Consider the following 17,216-nt stretch of genomic DNA (forward strand, 5'->3'; position numbering starts at 1 on the left):
CAGCTGCCAACCTCAGGGTCGGCAGTTTGCATCCACCGGCTGCCTCTGACTGTTTCCATTAAAGACCACAGCCTTGCAAACCCTGAGGGGCCTTTCTGGGCTGTCCTCCGAGGCTGCTGTGAGCTGGCAGAGGTGTGCTGGCTGACTGTGGCTTTGCTTTGGGAAGTGGATTAAACCTTTTATTTCTCTATTTGCTGGAACTAAGCATTGTCTATGGTGGATGGCTCCAACACTGGTGATGTCTGAGGAGATGGAAATAAAATAAAAATCTTCAGGTGAGTGTCGAAGTGAACTAGATGAGATCAAGTACAATGTGTGGGGAATTTGCATGAACTCAACTGGAGAGATCATACCAAGGACCAAAACCCGAGGCAACACTGATCCCCGTTCTGGTATATCGCTGCCATTGTTCTTATGCAACATTGACTCAAAATCAGCCCATAGCTAACCCTTCTTGGGTAATTCTATATGATATGTTCTGTTACACCAGTAATTCTGGTATATAGGATATTATATAAGCTGAGCCCTGGTAGCACAGTGAGTTAAGCAGAGGGTTGCTAAACTGAAGGTTATCAGTTCAAACCCAGCAGGCCCTCTGCTGAAGAACAATGAGAAAATCAGCTCCAATACACCTACCCCTCTCCTCAGTTGGGCTGCACTTCTGCGAGCTGGAAGCTTGAACATTTACTGAATGCACTGTGAACTCATCAGATCCACAGAAAAGATCATTTGCCCAGAATTGTTTAAACTGCTAGGAGAAATATTCACGGCAGCTCTGTAACTACCTAGACCAAGATAAACTAACAACTGGTCAGAACTTGTTAGCCGCAGAGGGTCAGTGCCTGACTCACAGGCACTTCATGCAGAATGGAAAGAAGCATTGCCCTGTCCCTCACCGTCCTATCAAACAAACACTGTCCAGTCCAGTCCTTCACCATCACCAACACCATGATGGGTTGAGCATCAGACCATTGTGATCCACTGGGTTTGACTTGCTGATTTTAAGAATTAAGATTTCCATTCCAACAAAGGGAAAAGAAAACCTATTGACTGGGGGAAAAACTTTTAGCAATACCATTTCAGACAAGGGTTTCATATCAAACGTTAAGAGAATTCTACAGGGCCTCCACAAGAAAAAGACTGATCACACGATTACAAAATGGGCAAAAGACACTGAAAGAATTTTCACAAAGAAGATGTTGGGATGACCAACATACACATGAAGAAATGCTCAAGATCACTGGCAGTAAAGAGAGATGCAGAACAAAACCATAAGGAGATACCATCTCACTCCATCCAGTAGCAGTGGCAAAGTTTAACAGGACAAGTAATAAATGTTGGAAAGGATGAGGAGAGATAGGAACTCTTATACATTGTTGATGGGATTGTAAAATGGTGCAACCACTCTGGAAGGCAGTTTGGCGTTTCCTCAAAAAGCTGAACAAAGAAATTCCATATGACCCAGTATCCTACTGCTTGGAATATACACTAAAATAAAAAAAAATTGAACTGAGGCACAAAATGAGATTTTTACTACAGTGTTCATAGCACCATGATTGACCATCACAAGAACATGGAAAAGAGCCCAAATGTCCAACCACAATCAAATGGATTGAGAAATTGTGACATATTCACAAAATGGAATACTACACAGCATGCAGGAGTGATGATTTTGAAAATCACTACCTAACTCGGGAGAAACTGGAGAGCATTATGCTAAGTGAACTAACTCAGTTCCAAAAGGAAAAATACTATAGAAGACCATGATTGTAGAAATGATAGAAAGATAACTAGCAATCCATATATGAGGATCCAAGGGGGAGAATAGGAGCAGATGGGTAATGATGGGTGGGGGGCAATCATAGGGTCCCACAATTTGATGGGTAGAAGGAGGTGTTGGTAAAGGAAATGGGGAAGATTGGGTGTGAAAAACAATGTATATAAACTTTGTAAGTAAACGAGTATAAAATAAAAATTTTATCTTAAAAAAATAAAGAAGACTCTGCTGGAGAAGGAGGAACAACCTCCTCCTGTACCAGTCAGATCTGATTTGACGGTACACACAAAAAAATAATAAAATAAAATAAAATAATTTTTTTTAAAAAAAGAAGAATTAGATTTATATATCCAGGCCTTACTTCCTACTTTATCTTAGTCTGGATGATTCACTGAAATCTGTCCATTAAGACAGACTCCACTGCCGATTGGGCATTCCTGTGTATGAGGTAGGTACACTGGCTGAGAATCGACCTTGGGTCTCTTGCACAGAGGATAAGATTCCTACTATTGAACCGCACTGCCCCACTATCAGGCTTACCAGTGAGCTTTCTAGAAGAACACTGGACAAAAAGGGAAGTGAGGGGAGTTACACAGTCACAGTTGTCTGACTTCCTTCTGATCCTGTTGTGTCAGACACTGAGGGCTGGTCTCTAGATCTCATTACTGCACGGAGTCAGGCTGGTCCCCCTCGGGGCTCTGAGAGGTTCTCCTGGAAAGTGCCTTGGCAGCCTCGACACTCTCTGTCATCAGCTTGAATTCATGGGAAAGGGCAGGATGCCAAAAGCGCTCGCAGGTGAATTCTTTGTCCCTTTCAAGTACATCTGACTTACACTGATGACTTATAAGTGTGTTTATCTTTTGTTGGGAAGGATTATCGGTTAGGTCAGTCAATCCTTTCCATGTACAAATTATAAATCACACGAAGGAATGCCAGGGGAAACAGCAAGTCATAATCTGCTTGTTTGCCTGCAAGAATTTCACCCTCAATACTAAGCATAAGCAATCGTGATGAAAATTGATATCAATAATAGCAAAGACAAGACCACAATCCTGAGGTGTTCCCACAGTGCCGGGTCATGGAGAAATAGAGAAACAACTTCCCTTTGTGGGAGATGTTTGTGATCATAGCGAGGGCAGAGCCCTTTTAAAGAAAGCAGAGGAACAAGCCAGACTTATTGTCAAACACAAAAGAATGGCCTATCACTAACAAAATCTAAATTCGTATCAGATGTACAAAAGTCTTTACTCTTCCAAAGCAAACCTCTGGACTGACCTTCAAAATCTGATTATACCCTGAAACAAGACATATATGAATTGTTGAATGGAAAATTGCTCTGTAAAACCGTCATCAAATTCACAGTACAGTTAAAACAAACAAAAAGCTTTCTACATGGAAAAAAAAGAAATCTGTATAATGGCTTTAAGAAATGGAAAACTTTTTCTAGCATTCTATTTATGGAAGGCAGGCTACCTGGATTTAGAAAAATCAAAAGTATCAAGAAAAAAACAACAACAAAAAACCCAAAATACAAACTCATTGCCCTTGAGTGGAACCTGAATCACAAGCTTCAGAATTTGTAAGCCTTTATAGGAGGAAGTTGCCCATCTCTCTGCTTTGAAGCAGTTGCTGGATTTGAACCTCTGACCTTTAGGTTAACATCATACCATGTTATGCATGTTGACCACTACACCACCGAGGCTCTTTGTGTATCACAAAGCAACCCAAAATCATTAAGGCATGAAAAGACCTGTGTTCTATTTATTAGAACAGGAAGCTTCTCTTTCCTGCCCCTGAGGCAAGATATTTCTGAAAGGGTTCTAATATGGAGAGAAACACAGTAATAAAGTAAAGTCATTATATCTTGTCCCTTCTCCCCTGAAAAAAAGAAATAAATAACAGCATGAAAATATGTTGGCAAGTGAATGATCACTACCACTGACAAAACTGAGCTGTTTTCCTCAAGGCTATGTCAAGGTTATGCTTGGCATGTCACAAAACGCAATCTGGAATCTCCTCCTTGCACAGGTAGGGGGCAGAAAGTAAATGCTCCCGAGGATTGGGAGAGGGCTCACTAGGAGGGGAGCCCACATGGATGCTAGTTCAGTATTTGACAATTGAACATCTCTTGGCCTCGTCTTGGTTTCTCCCAAGGACACCAGATTAAACAATTTCTAATGTCTCTTTTGAAACAACTGAAATGCCAAGTCACAGTCTGATTTTAGTATATACCCTAAGGAAATTAGAACTGAAACACAAATAGAAATCTGTATACCAGTGTTCGTACCAGATAACTTTAAAAAAAATTATATTCATTCACTGTTGCATAATTTCTGACTGGAGGAGGGTGGAAGACAGTTATTCTATTTTTTCTTTTTGAAATAAAATTTATTTTAATGAAGCTTTACAGAAAAGTTGTTTTCATGCATTGTTGTACATTTTACCCCTTCTTCCTCCCATTCCCCTCCTCCAGTTCACTTTTTTTAAAAAAAAATATTCATTCATTGTTGCACAATTACCTTACAACTCCCCCAACCCCCAATCCTCTTTGCAATGTACCTCTTATTCTGGGCTGGTTTTGTACATATAATGCCTAATCACATATTCCTTTTAAACAGTTCTTTCTTTCTTCTGTTCCAATGCAATGATCATTATTTTCCCACTCTTATCCTATTTTCCAAAGCTCCATGTCAGACCTGCCTTGTAACAGGGATTAAAGCGTAAAGGGATGGGAACTGAGGTGTGAGGATGGGTAGGGGTAAAACCATAGGGTTGCACAGTTTGGTGGGTAGAAGGAGGGAGTGAAAGAAATGGGAAGAATCTGACAGAGACCTGAAAAGATTGGTTAATGATAGGCAAGGTCCAATGCTGATTGATTTTATGAAACATAATGCATGGCAATGGTTGTATGAACCACAGTAAGAATGAAGAATAGTGTGAAACACAATGTATACAAACTTGGCGAGCAAATCAAATATAATTTTTTTTAAAAAGTGAACTGAGGCGGTATAGGGAGGAAAATGAACCACAGTGAATGAATGAAAATCCAACTTTTCTATAAACATTTGTTAAAATCACAATATAAAATAAATTTTCAAAAAAGGGGGGGGGGGAAACCAAGTTGCTTTGCTAAGAACTAAAGTGGTCTGCAGGGCATTGGCGGCCCAGACTGCAGACAGCCGCACTACCAACAAAACTAACAGCAGCTCCGATGGAGAAAGATGGCAATCTCTTCCCGTGTAATTCATAATCGCAAAAACTCGCTAGAGCCAGCCATGAGCCAGTTCTGACATGCTGACTATAAGTTTTGAAAGTAATTGTTTCAATACTGATCAGTCGAGTAATCCAGTATACGTGTTAGGTGCCATCTAGCTGAGTACAGCTCCTAGCGACCCTATGAACTGCAGCTCTGAACTCTGTCCTATCCTGTGTCATCCTCACCATCTCTGGCACACTTGAGCCCATTGCTGCAGTCACTGTACCAATCCACCTGGCTGAAGGTTTTCTTTTTCTTCACTGTTTTAACGAGTTTGAAAGGTTGGTGCATGGAGCCCACGCAGGGAAGAGGTCAGGTTATCAGCCCTCATAAAGATTACAGAAGGGAGCTCTGGTGGCCTAGGGGCAAGATGCTGCACTGCAGTCCCAGAGGTACACGGTTCAAATCCACCAGATGCTCTGCTGGAGAAGGAGAGGGCAATCTCCTCCTGTACCAGTCAGATCTGATTTGATGGTACACGTAAAAATAATACAATAAAAAAAATTAAAAAGAAAGATTACAGACAAAGAGACTCTGGGACGGCTCTGTTCTGACTCCAAAACACTCCATAATGGTCCAATAAGCACAAAGCATCCCTTCCAGGAATGTGCAGACTGATCTTCACAGCACAGGACCCGAGTTCTACCACTGACCAGCCGTGGACTGTGAAGACATCCAATCCTTTCCGTGGAGGGGTTAAGAAACATTCTGCTCCCAATAAAGTCATCACTTCAAACATTTCCTTGAACTCTCCTTCACCCAGCTAAGTGGAGATGAGCAAGTATTCCTGAATTTCTTGTTAAAGAAGTAGGTCAGAAACAGGCACAGGGAGAAGAATTATCTTTTCTCTAAGGTCTCAAGGTCCATTTGTTCAACACATATTGCTGAGCGTCTGTGCATGACCCGGATAGGGAGGAGAAGAAGGCACGTTCTGGGAGTTTCAGGGAGGACACATTCTGATGGTGAGGCCGTAACTGAGGAGCAGAAAGTCGGGGAAGTCAGCCAAGAGTGATGGCAGAGTGGGGAAGGGGCTCCATGTACATGACAGCATCTACGCTGAGACCTAAAAGAGTCCACAGAGCAGACTTGCTAGATGAGTTGGGGGTCTCTGGCTCATAGTTCATCAGCATTTGGGCATGCTGGAATGGAAAATACTGAAATGTTTGGCCACGCCTGCAGGATAAGGGTGAGTGTCTCATGAATCTGTGTCAGTGGATGGATGCAGCCTCTTGTATCTTGAAGAGAGGCAAGTATGGAATTCTGGGGTGCTTGTGGCTTTCTTTTTGACCCAACTGGGTATCTGCAGAGCAGACTTGCTAGATGAACTGGGGGTCTCTGGCCCAGAGTTCACCAGTGTTTAGGCATGCCTGTATGGTAAAATACTGAAATGTCTGGCCATGCAGGCAGGATAAGGGCGAGTGTCTCATGAATCTCAGTGTCAAGCTTGGAAGCAGGAGTGGCATCCACTTCCATAACAGCTTGCCTCCGGAAAACCTATGAACCTGGAGAGAGGATGAAAGTCACACAAGTGTTGAGGACTTTTGCTTATGGGGTTGCTATGAGTTGCCTACAACTCAACGACACTTAACAATGGGAAGATTTCTCGTTGGTTTCCCATTTAACAGAAGAGTCACACTTGAGAGCCAATAAAGAAAAAGAGTCCATGTCAAAGGCCCTTTTGGGGAGAATGTAGCAGAGGAGCAGAAGGAAGAGATTCTAGCGGGACCTCAAAAGGAGCAAGGCCAGGTAAGCCTGAGATCACAGACCAGGCAGGGTCTGTATTCTGGGGCCTTGAAGAGTGGCAGATTCAGGTTTCTTTCTAAAAAAATGACAATATGACTCCATAGAGAGGTTTCCGAAGGGTCGCTTTAGCCGCCTGTGGAGACTGGTTTATATGAAGCAACAGAAGTGGAGGACCAGCCAGCAAGCCATTGGAGCAGTCCAGGAGAGAGATGACAGCCACTTGGGCCAAGGTGTAGGCAGTGGGTCCAGCAGTTGCGTTCCAAGGCCATGACACAGCTCAGCTTCACTCTCCCCTGCTGTCGCAAGGCCCTTCTTTCCACAGACTGAAGATTCCACACAAGTGACATCAAGAGGGAACTTTCCTGTTTCCCTTTGGCTTTGTTCTTCCAAATGAGTCATGTCTAGGTCTACCTGCAAGAGGTCACCACTTCCCGGCTAATTACAGCCCAAGCCCGCCTCCCTCGGGCCCTCTCCCAACAGTCCCTGGCAGGCCGGGCAGGGGCCATGGCTACTGACAGTGCCCAGGGACTCAGAAGGAGTGGCCGCCGAGGGCCACAGACCTGAGCATGATTCAGACTGGAACTCAGCGTGCAGATGGCCCGGGAGAGAGAGTGACTCGCCTCTCACCAGCAACAGCAGAAGTAAACAGTCATTAGGTCCTAAGATGACATGAGGGAGCTGGTGTGGGCAGTGCGGTGATGTTCCGGGAGTGAAGTCTTTCCTTTCCCATGGACTCCCAGAGAGGAATCTGACCTGACTAAAAAGTGGCCCACAGCTCATAGCTTCCTGAAAGGAAGTGAGTGGATGTATTCAAATCTGGTACTCTTGGTGACTTTACTTAAAAATAAAATAAAATTCAATTTCCCCTAGTTCCTTAAAGATAGGTCCTTCTCCTCCAGTTCAAAATGGTCTTCATCTCTACCTTGTAAGGAAACTCCTGATGCGTGGAGCAGAGGCGAGGAGCCCTCCTCAACAGACCTCTCTGCTCCCTCCTTCTCCACACAGCTGTGATCGAACCATGAACTGTGGGTTTAGAAGTTAATTGTTCTTCTCCCCCTGTAGAAAGCATTCCAAAGATAACAGAAAGGGAAATGTGGTTCTTGTGTTCACTACCAGAATTCTGGCATTTGGTTTTTGCTTTATTTTTTCCCCTTTTATTAATAATAATAATAATAATGATAATAATAATAATAATTTTAATGAAAATTCGCAGAGATTTTGCATTTCCATTCATTCATTGCTGCACTTTTCTCCCTGCCCACCCCTCCCCTCCAATTCGTCCTTCTCTTTGAAAAGTAAAAGAAAAAAATCTTTCATTATTATACAATCTCTCCCCTCCAAGTCCACTCCACGATGCAGCCTTAGTTCCGGACTCACGTCATGACAATAATACCTAATCCTATATACCTTTTAAACAGTTCTCTCTCTCATCTGTTTCAGTGCAGTATACATAATTTATCCCATCGTTCTCAGTCTGTCCCCCGACCCCTATGTCAGTCCCATTATACAACAATAAATACAGTATTTATCCTTTTGTGACAGATATTTCACTCAGCATAATGTCCTCCAAGGTCATTCATCTGAATAATATTTCATGAGTTTCTTGTTATTCAATGCAGTATAGTATTCCATTATGTGAATATACCACAGCTTCTCTATCCATTTGTTTGTTGATGGGCACTTGGTTGTTTCCAACTCTTTGCTCTTGTGAACAAAACCATGATAAACATGAGTGTGCATATATTTGCTTGGGTGACAGTTATGGTTTCTTTGGGGTATATTCCAAGTAGTAGAATTGCTGGGTCAAATGGTATTCTATTTGCAACTTTTGGAGAAAGCACCATACTGCCTTCCACAGTGGTTGCACTATTTTACACTCCCACCAACAGTGAATAAGGGTTCCCGTTTCTCCACAACCTCACCAGCATTTGTTATTTGCTGTTACGTTAAATTTTGCTATTCTGACTGGGGTGAAATGATATCTCATAGTTGTTTTCATTTGTATCTCTCTTAGAGCTAGGGATTTTGAACATTTTTTCATGTGCTTGTTAGCCATTTGAATGTCTTCTTTGGTGAAGTGTCTGTTCATATCATGTGCCCATTTTTCAATTTGGTTGTTTACCTTTATCTTGTGGTGGTGGAGTTCTAGCATTTGTGGTACAGTGTCTTGCAATGGAGTAGTCCTGGTGGCTTCCTGGGTTATAACTTACTGGATTACTGGGCTACTAAGCAAAAGGTTGCTGGTTTGAATCTATCAGTAGCTTTGCAGGAGAGAAATGGGCAGTCTCCTCTCATAACGATTTGCTGTCTGGGAAACCCAATGGAGGTTTCACCAAGAGATAGAATCAACTCAATGTCTGGTTTCTTCTTGCAATGAATGATGAGAATCCTTACATACTCTCTTACAAACAGAAAAGCTTGAATTTGAATGCGTCCACAGGTGCATGAGAAGTTTTGCTTTCTTCTTGAAAATAAGCCACCGAAAACCCAATGGGGCACCATTTATGCTAAAACGCATGGGGCTACCAGGAGTTAGAGCCAACTCCACAGTAATTGATACTAGTATCTTGCAATGGTAGCTGTTCATTAGCTGTTCAAACACGAGGGCTGTGTGTGCTGATAGCTGCCATTAGAGCTGCCGTTAGCATCTGAGCCCAGATAATCACCCTTCGAAGTCTGGACACAGAATGCAAATTGGACCAACCACTGATTATGAACCACGCTGAACAAATACAATTTCTGGTGTGCATTCTGGCCTCCTGCGTTTCCTCGGCCATTGTAACTCTGATTTCCCTTCAGACAGCCTCCAAGCACTTCAAACTCGGCTGAAATTTGCCAAAAGGGAAATGGGACAATCCTAGGCCAGGCAGGCAAAGAAGTTCTGCTAACAATACTAAAAGGGTGGGAGCCGAGGAGCTTGTTTCAGGGTTCTCTTTCCCTCCAGCACCTGCCACCTAGGGGTGAAGGAAACACCCAAGGTTTGGAACACCCAGTAGAGAACGAATCGGAGCAGCTTAGCTTTACAAAGCTAAAATATTTAGATATGAATCATTTTTCTAAGGAACGATAGCAGAAGAGGTTGGAGGGGGCGCAGCTGGTGGGGGGAGGGTAAATCATATCAAAGGCAGACTTGGGAGTAGGGCAGATAGGATAAGCGATAAATCCCTCGGCTTAGTTAGTCACACCCTCCCACATACAATTCACTTGGCAGAGCTTCCTTCACTAACAAGGCAGGCACATGCTTTAACCAAAAGACAGTGAAGTGCAATCGCTACAAGTGCCTGTGAATGTGTTAAGTTTTTAAGAAAAGAAGAAGAAAGTCAGAAAGTCATCAAAGGACAGGAGGCTACAAAACATGCTGGACTTGCAGGAAATCTGGGAATCCTGAACACTCTGGCCACAGAGGGTCCCTGACGGTTGCAAATGTTTGAGCCCTGGGCTACTAACTGAAAGGCTCTTGGTTCAAGCCCATCCAGAGGACTGATTATCTGCTTCCAAAAGCTCATAGCTTTGAACACTAATGAACACAATTCTTTGCAACTCATGGGGTCTCCTGGTGTTGAAAGGTCAACTCCAGGGCGGCTTCTTTGTTGTTTTAATGGTCTCCAAAAAAGCCTAACTTTACTTACTCTGTTTTAAGTAATAGATTGTTTCTGAAAAAGGGTGCTGATACATTGATATTGTGACAGCAGAACCAAAAGATGTCAATGCACGTGAAGTGGGTAAAACTGATGATTCTGAAACCCACGTCCTTTTCCTGAGCTCTTCAGTCTAACAGAAACACTTTTTTTCTGCATTGGCTCTAAAGAGAACCTACACTGAGCCTACTGGTCCCTGAGGAAATTAATGCTGCTGGCATGTAACTCAATGTCAACCCTCCAAGGTTCTCCCCAGGAAAGGTGGAAGAGTTAAAGACAGTAGTAGCATTATACCAAGTGGTGGAATTACCATATTAGTCTTTCAAATGCAAGGCAGAGATAACATTCCAAATTCCCAGCCCAAATAAACACAAGCAAGTTACCTCCAACATATGTGTCATAACTCAAGAGTCCCAGCCACTCCCTGCTTATCTCTAAACCCACATCATTTTCCCTTCCTTTGTAGCTGCTAAGTTCTTCTGTCTCTTACCTTCCCTCTTTCGTTTCCTTTCCTAGTTCCTTTAGGGAGCTCTGGGGGCCTAGTGGTAAGGGGTTGCACTGTTAACCCTAAAGACCCATATACAGAATCTACCAGCTACCCCATGAGAGAAAGATGAGCAGTCTCTTCACATGTGATTTATTGCCTCCAAAAACCCCCTAAAGGGTCAACTATGTGCCAGTTCCAACTCAAAGGTATGCCGCCACCACCACCACAACAATCTTAAATCATGGTTAACTTAAAAAAAAAATAAAATTATTTGCTTACGAATACCAGTATATATTGCATGTCACACTATTCTTCATTCACACTGTGTCGTACAATCATTCTCATGCATCATGTTTCCTAAAATCAATCACCCTTGGACCTTGTCCATTATTACACTGTTTTTTCACCCAGATCCTTCCCTTTCCTTGCCCTCCTCTCTCCACCCACCAAACTGTGCAGCCTGTGGTTTTGCCACATCTATCCTCACCCCGCCGCCCTCTTGAATTCCCACATGTTTTCATAGCTATCCTTCTATTTTTACAAGAATAACTTTGAAACACTTATTTTATATAATAAAGAGTACACGAAGTTCACACTGGTCTGCCATCCTTGTGTGTCTTTCAATGACCCATTACATACATCATGATTTTCAAGTAAAAGAGAATCCAAGGATGCCTTCAATCCAGCCCCAGTCAGCAAGCCACTCCCTTCAAACACCTGAGGCCTGAATCAAACCAGAGCGTTCTCCCGAGGATGGCTAGACACAGCTTTCCAGGCATCTACGAATAATCGACTCTTAACCTTTCTTCAAAGTTTACTCTAATACTTTCAGAATTCAATTCTGACTTTATGTCTATCTTTGCATCTAATTATATCCCTATATCTTGCATAATAAAACAAGTCAAATGATTTGAGACTTTTTCATTTCTCTCCTACCAATATTTCCTTTTTAAAAGTTCAGGCCAACCCAGGTTGACTTTTCTAAGTCGTTTTCTTTTTCTATCTACAAGTGACTCCAAAGCCCTCAGTTACTCTTAAAAATCCAGTATCACAGTATGACATCAAAATATTTTCATGATACTCCCTCGACAGTAGCATGTTTAGTTAGTTTCTTGTTACATGCTGTCAAGCTGAGTATGACTTATAGTGGTGCTGTGAACAACAGGTCAGAATTCTATTCTATCCTGTGTCATCTCTATCATCTCTGCAGTCACTGTGTCTTAGAAAAATTATATAATGATAAAATTGTAAAGTGATATATTCAATAACTCTACAAAGAGTTAGATATACATATATATATATATAAAGCATATATACATTTATTTTATCAACCATAGCAGCATCCGCATACATTTGAAAAATACAGATGATAATGATGATGATACTATTCTATTTACTGCAAAGTTTGGTCCACAGAGTGCCAACCCACAGGCATCTTAGAATAATTTCTTTCTTATTCTTGACCCCTTAGACTCTATGATTGACTGCTCTGAAAATCGATCAAGCAACTATTGTTGGGGCTAATCTCAAACAGCCAACTTCAATCTTGACTAAGAAAAGGAAGAAATCTCCACCCAACACCAAGTCAGTAAGATTTTACTTCCAAATGAATGTTTTGGGACACGGACAGTGTGGACACAAACCTCTCTTAAGGCTTATAGACCATGCCAGGCACAGCACGTGCTACGTCCAAAACAAGCAGAAGAGGAAGAAGAGTTTGCACAGGAAGGTCGTGAAGTCAGATAGGTGCTCACTGAGTCCCCTATGTCTGAGACAAGATGTTAAAAAAGTAATTCAAACAATGGGTCTGGAGGTCAACAGTCACCAGACTCACAACTTCAGAATTATCTGCAAAGAAAGAACCTTCCAAAACCCAACGATTCAGAGGCAATTAGAGAAAACTGGAGAGCTTAGTGGTGAGTTGTGCTACTAATTCAAAGGCAAGTGGTTTGAATCTCCCAGTCACTCAATGAAAGGAAGACAGGCAACCTCCTTCCATGTGATTTACGGCCTCTGGAAACCTGCAGGTGGGTCAGGGAGGAATTGGTTCTGACACAACGGTGCACAACAACAACAACAGAGCAAGAGAGGTAAAACGACACAGAGAAAGCAACGAGCTTAGTAAATACTAAGCGCCATCAGACTGGGTCTAGCAAGAATGGCCTGGTTTTTACTTCAGAAAAAAATCAGTCAATGAACCTCTCAGGATGGAATACAATTCAATCTGTAACTGCCCAAGGAGTTGGTGGATGATGATTCTGATAGCCAAAGTGACACAATAAGTCAAGGCCAGCTCAATGGCTCTTAACATAAAATATCAGGGTTTTTGGAGGCTAGGAGAAAAGAGAAAACTTATTTCAACATTACTGAGGCATCCAAGCAACGACAGCCCACCCGCCAGTGTGTTTTGGAGGCTGTAAACTCACGAGGAGATCACCCACCTTTCTCCAATGGAGCCGCTGGTGGAGCTGAACTGCCAGAAGGTGGTTCTTATAAACAACATACTATGGGTTAGCAGCTTAGAACAGGGGTTGAGCCACTGTTTCTCCACAATACGTGGTTTTAAACCCATCACATTCTGCCCGAGTGCACCTTAATGCCAAACTTCTGGATGAGAGACAGACAAGTAGAATGTAAGAAACTTGAGAAAGCATAATCCCCTCAGGCAGTCAAGAAGGCAAGCGGCACGGTAAATGGAGGTTACTGCCTTTCCTCCAGCCTCTGACTCTCTTTTCAGGGTTTTTTTCTTACTGAAATGAGAAAGCAAATTCAGGGCACTCGCTAGTCCGCTCTCAATCTTCTTGTATCAACAGATTGTTCTAACTGGCAGGTTAACCTCCTACCCGCTCTCGCATGAGGAAGAATGGCACTAGCAGAGTCTGTTTGTGACTTCTTAACGAAGCTCACCTCAAATAAAAGAGCAAAGACAGGAAAGTACAGCCCAGTTTCGTGACCTTTCGGAACTACTCAAATGCTTAACCACCGATATCTATTTCAGGTGCGTCTTGGTGGTTTTATTTTAAACGGAAAGATGTAACATAGGAGACACCTGGACTTGATAGCTCATTATTTTCAACATCAAGTGTCACTCAGGTCACTAAACAGAACCCGGTACAGCAGCGATCAGCCACTGAGAACTTGATGAAGCAGTTCTACGCAGACACACATGGTGTCACCATGAGTTGCACCTGGCTCAGAAGTAACTTGGTTTGGGGGTGTGGTGATGTTGTTGTTATAAAAAGTCCCTGGACAGTGCAAAGAGTTGGAGATTTGAGTTCACCCATGTGTTCCTCAGAAGAAAAACCTGGCCAACGACATCAGCAATAATAAGCCATTGAAACTGATGTTTTCCTGAAAACACAGGGTGTTCTGGTAGCCTAGGGAGTAGAGAGTTGTGCTGCCAACCCAAAGTGACATGGCTCAAATCCACCAGCTGCTCCATGGAAGAAAGAGGGGCAATCTCCTCCAGTGCAACTGAAAGCCTTTGGAAACCTGTTAAAGGGTCAACTCTGAGCCGGTTTCAGCTCAACAGCAATGAGTGAGTGAGTGGATGACAACCACAGTGCTGCTTGGACACACGTGAGGTCGTAAAAAGCTGCCAAACCATCCACACCAGAAACACGGAATGGGTCAGATTGCATTTTTTGAATGTTATTGTTTGTGGCCATAGAGTTAGCATCCCCTCTCAGCAGCTCATGTACAACAGATGAAACACTGCCACCTCCTACACCATCCGTTGCTGTGAGGGAGCCCATGTGGCAGGCACTGTGTCACCCCTCTTGCTAACGGCTTCCCTCTTCGTCATCGGCCCTCCAACATGCTCCAGGGACGGGCCCCCTTAACAGCATGGCCAAAGTGATCAGGACGAAATCTCCCTACCCTCGCTTCCAAACATCATTCACGCTGGATTTCTTCCCTAACAGATTCATTTGTTTTTCTGGAAGTCTACGGTATATTTAATATTCTTTGCTGACACCATAATTCAAAGGCATAAATTCTTCTGTGGTCTTCCTTATTCATTGTCCAGTTTGCACCTGCATACAAGGTGATTGAAAATACCCTGGCTTGGGCGAGGAGGGTCTTTTCCTCCTCTGTTTTTTAACATTTTGAAAAGGTCATGTATGGCCAGTTTGTTAATATAGCATTTCATTTCTTGACTGTGGCATCCCTGGGTATGGTTTGTGGATCTAAGGAAAATGAAAACCATGGCAACTTCAATCTTTACTGCATTTATCACGATGTTCATGATCAGTCCAGTTGTGAGGATATTTTGTTTTCTTAACTCTGAGGTCTAAGCCACAACTGAAGATTGTGTCTTTGCAAAGGCTGACATCTCCAAGCTTCTTCAGTCAGTGTTCCAAGCCCTCTTTATTTTCAGTAAGACTGTGTCATCTGCAAAGCACAGGTTATGAATGAGCCTTCTTCCAATCTCTATGCTGTGTGCTCTAGCAGACAGTCTAGTTTCAATTCAGTTTATAGGGTAAGTTGTCATTGATGTTGTGAGGTAGTCAATTCAACCTTGATTCACAGCAATTCTATGAACAAAAGATGTGAATCTTGCCTTATTCGGTGCCATCCTCCTGATCTCTGATAGACTAAGTATGGCGACCTTGACAGACACCTCATCTGACTGTAAACCATGCTGAATCAGGCCGCTGAATTTAAATGAATATGCTCATATTCATGAGGTAATGCTTTCCACCCAATATAGAGACTTCAAAGTATGTTTTTCAAATAAAGACCATAATATTTTAACACCTTAAATTCTCAATACTGGGTCGTTTACTGTCTCATTTACCTGAGATGAATGCGGGGGTGGGGGGGGAGCAAAAATCAGTTAAAGTCTCACAAATGTAGTAACGGATAATTTCATGGCCTTCTGAAAGAGCTAAGCATTTGCAACACTTGCCAAATTACATGGCCAGGATAGAAATTTCTATTTTGCGAGAAAGTGCCATAAGAATTGATGGAGCAAAGGAGAACAATCCGTCAAGCAGTGCAGCATTCAAACTGGCCCCGGGGCAAGGCCTCTCCGTGTACTTGGAGGGGACATCCATTATGCTGCGTGCCACTTCCCATTCAAGGAAATGAAAAGTGGCCAGTGGCACACTGCGCAATGTATATATTCAACCAAAAAGTTCATTTTCTGACTCACGGTCTGGGTATTAGTTGGAGAGGAAAACAAATTACCATATGCCGCCCTATCCTGTACCTTTCAGTTAAACAAGAAAAAGAGGAGGGAGAAAGGGTTGTGTCTCTCTTTGAGCTACAGCTTGGGGATGTTTACGGTCCCACCTTGCCCATATATACTGAGGAAAGGCAGAACTTCTCAGTGGTTAGACGTAGCCTCCATGGTGGACCAGACACCTAATTAGAATGAGGGTGCTGTCCACGGAGGGAAGCAAGCGAAGAGACATCTTTCACACTCTCAGCTGCTGCTTCCTCAGTGAAATGGGACACTCAGTATCTGAGGAGTAATGAAAAACTGCCACCAAGTACTTGGCCCAGCACTCAAAACAGTCCGCCGCCGGTGCCCTGAGGTCCTCGACAGGAAGCATAAACTCAGAGACAATGTCCTCTACATACAAGTGTTTCTCTCGGAAATTGAAATGTGCTAAGTAAGGAAACAAAGAGAGAACAAGAAAGAGAAAAGAACCTATTGAGAAATGTTAGATGTTGCTGACCAGCCCCGAGTGCCGAGCTCGCATTCTCTGCTTCTCTGAGTTACGTCCTATCTTCAGCATTTTAGTTCCCAAATGAGAAAACCAAGGATCAGAAGATGTCCCACCTAGGTCAGTGGCCAAAACCAACACTGAAACCCACCCAATTAATCATGACCTTCCACTGGGTTTCTGAGACAGTAAATCTTAATAGATTGCCCATCTTTCTCCTGTAGAGCTGCTGGTGGATTCAAACCGCCAACCTCTCAGTTACCAGCACAGCATGCAAACACTACACCACCAGAGCTCCCTAAGTGGCCAAAGCAGGAATCAAATAGATTTGTCACACTTTAACAACAATGATGACATTAACTGAATAGCTGTGGTTCAGTACTTTTCATCTATAATCACATTAAAAACTGAAGGCAGTCTTACAAATACACAGGCACAATATCCATGTTACAAACAAGGAAACCGAGGCCTGTAGTGATAAGCAATTCCTTAAGTGTGCAAGGTTGGTAAGTGACAGAGTTGAGAGCTGAAGGTATTTCATTCCAGAACCTTGCTGATAAGGAACATAGGCCTCACAAGCCTCCATCTCGCCCCTTGACTCTCAGGGAATAAAAGCACAGAGCTCAGGGCCGAGAAAAATGTG

The 17,216-nt window shown here is 42.9% G+C and overlaps 1 protein-coding gene across 3 annotated transcripts in view; it reads right to left on the bottom strand.

Annotated features, from left to right (window-relative positions):
* The window catches only part of EPHA4 (EPH receptor A4), a 187,521-nt gene that overhangs the window by 111,953 nt on the left and 58,352 nt on the right, over nt 1-17,216 (bottom strand). The window lies entirely within an intron of this gene.

This window comes from Elephantulus edwardii, unplaced genomic scaffold, assembly GCF_000299155.1.
Source record: "Elephantulus edwardii isolate Elephantulus edwardi_28Jun2011 unplaced genomic scaffold, EleEdw1.0 scaffold00087, whole genome shotgun sequence".
NCBI classification, from domain to species: Eukaryota; Metazoa; Chordata; class Mammalia; order Macroscelidea; family Macroscelididae; genus Elephantulus; species Elephantulus edwardii.